Consider the following 5,925-nt stretch of genomic DNA (forward strand, 5'->3'; position numbering starts at 1 on the left):
AGCCGCGAAGGCCTCTAGGAAATGGAGTCCACCGGAGCACGCTGGCATTCCGGGAAGTGTAGTTCCACGCCTTTGGGGCGGGGTCGCGCTGAACTGTTAGGCGCCCAGACGCTACCAGAGGGCCCCGGGTGAGCTGTAGGGTCCCAGGTTCCTGGTTCTTCGGAAGAGAAGGGGAGGTTCCCGGAGGGCAGTAACTTGCAACTCTGTGTCCGTGTGAATTTCAGGATGGCGTGGGCCGCACGAACACAACTGCTACACAATTGGGAAAGGATCATCTCCCGCAAAAGATGTTGACAAAGCTGGATTTCCACATGCAAAAGATGAACGTGTACCTGACCTTATACCATACATAAAAATTAACTCAAAATTGATTAAAAACATAAATATGGGACCAAACATTTTTATAAACTACTAAAGTAAAAGGGAAAACGTAAGGATGTTGGAGATGGCAATGGTTTCTTGAATGTGTCATCAGAAGCACAGATAACAACAGTAATAGGCAAATGGGACTACATCAAACTTAAAAACTTAAGCTAATCAAAGGAAACAGGCAATCTACAGAATAGACGAAAATACTTACATAGCATATATCTGATTTGAAATATATCGTGGATTTATATGGAACTTTTACAACTCAACAACAAAACCAAAACCTGATTTTAAAATGGACAAACGACTTGAATAGGCAATTCTCCAATGAAGATATGCAAATGAGCAACAAGCAACAAGCATATAAAAAGATGGTAAACATCTCTAGGTATAAGAGAAATATAAATCCAAACTCAAGGAATCACTGCACCCCCATTAGGATGGCCACTATCAAAAGAATGTAAACTGGTACAGTTATTACAGAAAACAGTATAGAGGTTCCTCAAAAAATTATAACTAGAGCTACATTAGGATACACCAATCCCACTTCTGGCTATAGATCCAGAGGAAATGAAACTCCACGGGATGCCTGCACTCCCATAGCTGCAACATTATTCACCATGGCCAAGATATGGAAACAACTATCTGTTGATTGATGAATAAAGGAAATTGTTTTGTTTGTTTGTTTGTTTGAGAAGGAGTCTCACTGTGTCACCCAGGCTGGAGGGCAATGGTGCAACCTCCGCCTTCCAGGTTCAAGCAATTCTCTGCCTCAGCCTCCCAAGTAGCTGAGATTACAGGCACACACACCACCACGCCCGGCTAATTTTTGTATTTTTAATAGAGAGAGGGTTTCACTATCTTGGCCAGGTTGGTCTTGAACTCCTGACCTCATGATCCACCCTGCTAGGCCTCCCAAACTGCTGTGATTACAGGCGTGAGACACCGAGCCCAGCCGCAAATGTGTTTATATACACAATGGAATATTATTATTCTGCCTTAAAAAAATAAAGAAATCCTGACATATGACAATATGGATGAACGTGGAGGACATTCTGTTAAGTGAAATAAAAAAGGCACAGAAATACAAATACTGCATGATTTCATTTACGTGTAGAATCTAAAATAGTCAAAATCATAGAGGAAGAAAGTAGCATGGTGATTTCCATGTGTGTTAAATACCAATCTTCCCATATAGGTAATTCCATGTGGCACAACTGCCCACCTGGATGCACAAGGAGTCATTCCTTTACTTGTAGAGCCACGCCCACCCTGTTGCCAGGAGCTACAGGTTTCTTTCCTTGGTTGCTCGCCCAGTGCAAGGCCCTGTTATCTCTCTCTACACTACTCTATGCTTCCACAAGCTGCTGCTTCTGTTTTTTTATTTATTTATTCATTTAATTTATTTAATAAGAGATGGGGTCTCATTATGTTGCCCAGGCTGGTCTCAAACTCCTGGGCTCAAGTGACCTCTCACCTTGGCCTCCCAAAGTGCTGGGATTACAGGTGTGAGCCACCACGCCTGGTGCAAAAAAGATTTTTTAACAAAAATGAGATGTTTTATTGTCTTCTCTTTGCAATTAGAGTGAAAGCCAGAATCCTTGTTGTGGGCCCTAAATCATATGACTTTTGACTCCTTTTCCAGTCAGGGAGGAGACCACTACTACTCCTGCTGCCCTCCTCCCCCCCACCTTGCCTAGTTCAAAGACAGGAGAAAAGAGAGAGAGACAAAAGTAAGATAAGTAGCTAGACAACCTTGGCACCACCACCCAGTCCTAGGAGTTAAACAAAGTAATAATAATAACATCAAGCCCTGGCCTAAACTACTTGTGTTATCTGTAAATTCCAGACACTGTATGAAAACAGCATTGTAAAATTTTCTGTTCTGTTAGCTGATGCATGTAGCCCCCGGTCACGTTTCCCACGCTTGCTCGATTTATCACGACCCTTTTACGTGGACCCCTTAAAGTTGTAAGCCTTTAAAAAGGCCAAGAATTTCTTTTTCGGGGAGCTCGGCTCTTAAGATGCGAGTCTGCCGACGCTCCCGGCCAAATAAAAAACCTCTTCCTTCTTTAATCCAGTGTCTGAGGAGTTTTGTCTGCGGCTCGTCCTGCTACACAGTATCTACTGTTTTTCTACTACACTCTGCTTCTCAGCACAAAAACAGCCAAATGTGTTGCTGTCTTCCATAAAAATCCTTCCTCCGGTCGGGTGTGGTGGTTCATACCTATAATCCCAGCACTTTGAGATGTTGAGGCAAGTGGATCACTTGAGGCCAGGGGTTTGAGACCAGCCTGGCCAACATGGTGAAACCCCATCTCTACTAAAAATACAAAAGCTAGGCAGGCATGGTGGTGCACGCCTGTAATCCCAGCTACTCAGGAGGCTGAGGCAGGAGAATCTCTTGAACCCAGGGGGTGGAGGTTTCAGTGAACTGAGATTGTGCCACTGCATTGTAGCCCGGGTGACAGGGCAAGACTCTGTCTCAAATAAATAAATAAATAAATAAATAAATAAATAAATAAATAAATAAATAAATAAATAAATCCTTTCTCAGCCAGGCACAGTGGCTCACGCCTGTAACCCCAGCACTTTGGGAGGCCGAGGTGGGTGGATCACCTGAGGTCAGGAGTTCGAAACCAGACTGACCAACATGGTGAAACCCCATCTCTGCTAAAAATACAAAATTAGCCAGGCATGGTGGTACATGCCTATAATCCCAGCACTTTGGGAGGCTAAGGTGGGATAACTGCTTGAGCCCAGGAGTTTGAGATTAGCTTGGACAATATAGTGAGATCCTGTCTCTACAAACAAAACAAAACAAAACAAGAAAACCCAAAAAACACATTATGAAAATTAGCTGGGCATGATGACATGCTCCTGTAGTCCCAGCTACTCGGGAGGCTGAGACAGGAGGGGTGCTTGAGCCTGGGAGGAGGAGGTTGCAGTGAGCTGAGACTGTGCTACTGCACTCCAGCCACCTGGGCAATAGAGCAAGACTCTGTCTCATAGATATACATATATATACACACACATAAATACATACATATACATATATACATACACACACGCACACATATATATATATACACATACACACACACCAACCCTCAAAAGCCAACAGCCAACAATGATGTAAAAAATTAAAAACTTGACTGGGTGTGGTGGCTCACGCCTGTAATCCCAGCACTTTGGGAGGCTGAGGTGGGCAGATCACGAGGTCAGGAGATTGATACCATCCTGGCTAACACAGTGAAACCCCGTCTCTACTAAAAATACAAAAAATTAGGTGGATGTGGTGGTGGGCACCTATAGTCCCAGCTACTAGGGAGGCTGAGGCAGGAGAATGGCATGAACCCAGGAGGTGGACCTTGCAGTGAGCTGAGATCGGGCCACTGCACTCCAGCCTGGGCAACAGAGAAAGACTCTGTCTCAAAAAAAAATTTAAAAACTCAGCCTCGATAAAACTATCTATAGGCCACATTCAGACACCATGGACTGCCACCCCTGTTGGAGTCTCCACCTGCAACATCTCAATACATTTTGCTGATTTTAAGATGCGGTGGTCACTGAAACACGCCACAGGACAATTCGGGAAGAGGTGGAATTGGGAGTAGTTTTGCTCACTCCAAAATGGGGGGACAGCAAGAGACCACAGCAGTCTAGACCCAGCGAATTTTAGAAACTGAGCCACCAGGGGAAAAAGAGATGTGGATACCATGTAGCTATCTTGTAGTTCAGAATTTAGATTGGAAGCAGTATGAACCGATAACGTATTTTATCATACGTTATATGTGTGTGTGCATATATCTGTGTGTTTGCATATAGAAAGACCCCCCCCACACACACATACAATATTCAAAAAGAATCAACTCCTCAGGAGTGAATAGTCTTAGCACCTACTTTGTACCCATGCTGCTGCCATCCCATCATAAGTCTGACTTTGCTGACACCAACTTCCCTCCTGTCTTAACAGCTACAGTTGTCTTCCTGCAGGTTCATTTCCCTTTCCCTGGCCACAAAATGCTAGAGTTCCTCAATGCTAAGTCCCAGTTCTTTCTTCCCCTCATTAAGTCTGAGCTTAATCCCTGGGGACCTCTATCTACCTCAACTGTTGTTTTAATTACCATATATTCCCCAGCATCTCCAAAATTTGTTTTGAGTTCCCATAACCCATACCCAACAAGTGACTTGATATCTCCACTTGAATACATAGGTAAACCAAAGACAGGTTGATTAATTTATTCAAAACCAAATTTAGGCCAGGCATGGTGGCTAATGCCTATAATCCCAGCAATGTGGGAAGCAAAGGAGGGAGGACTTCTCCACCCTGGGAGTTTTATGAGACCAGCCTGGGCAACATAATGAGACTACGTCTGTAGAAAAATAAATTAGCAGCAGGGCACAGTGGCTCACGCCTGTAATCCCAGCACTTTGGGAGGCCAAGGCAGGAGGATCACTTGAGGTCAGGAGTTCGAGACCAGCCTGACCAACATGGAGAAAACCCGTCTCTACTAAAAATGTAAAATTAGCCTGGCGTGATGGCGTATACCTGTAGCTGAAAACTGCTCAGGAGGCTGAGGTGGGAGGATCGCCTGAGCCCAGGAGGTGGAGGCCGCAGTGAGCCATGATCATGCCATTGCACTTTAGCCTAGGCAACAGAGTGAGACCCTGTCTCAAAAACAAAAAAACAACAAAAAACAAACAAACAAAAAACCCACAAACAAATTTGTACTTCTGCTCTGGGGAAAACAGACATATATTTCCCTATTATTTTCACTAAACACACTACAAATCTTCAGCATTGTATCTAAAACAAACATAAGAAAACTCTGAAAAGTAGACAGAAGCAAGCCACTGGCAATGGCACCCAGTCAGACTCAAGTGACAACATGGTGGTGAGTTCTCTGGGTCTCTGTTGACCTCAGATATCCTAGTCTTGGAACCAAGGAAGCTGGCAACTCAGAAATGCAAATGGGCACGCGAAAAGCACCCCCCAAAAGTCTCCTCTCTCTAGCCAAAAGACTAGGAAAGGCACAGCCTATCAGGACAGTACACAGTAGCTGCTGTACTCCAGCCAGAACTGCAGAGAAATCACGTCCACATCCCCACTATGCCAACAGAAATGGAAGAAGGGCCTAGACTTTCATCTCTGCCAGGAAGAAATAAGGGCAAATGCAATAGGCTTCCTTTCTCCTCTTGAGGTTTCTAAATTGTGTGATAGTGGAGGCAAAAATTATAATTGTCCTGTATGGTTCTAAATACATGTAGAGGGGCTGGGTGCAGTGGCTCACGTCTGTAATCTCAGCACTTTGGGAGGCCGAGGTGGATGGATCACTTGAGGTCAGGAGTTTGAGACCAGACTGACCAACATGGTGAAACCTTGTCTCTACTAAAAATACAAAAAGTAGCCAGGCATGATGGTGGGCACCTGTAATCCCAGCTACTTGGGAGTCTGAGGCAGGAGAATCACTTGAACCTGGGAGGTGGAGGTTGCAGTAAGCTGAGATCAGGCCATTGCACTCCAGCCTGGGCATCGCAGTGAGACTCCGTCTC

This window comes from Piliocolobus tephrosceles, chromosome 4 (genome assembly GCF_002776525.5).
Source record: "Piliocolobus tephrosceles isolate RC106 chromosome 4, ASM277652v3, whole genome shotgun sequence".
Lineage (NCBI taxonomy): Eukaryota > Metazoa > Chordata > Mammalia > Primates > Cercopithecidae > Piliocolobus > Piliocolobus tephrosceles.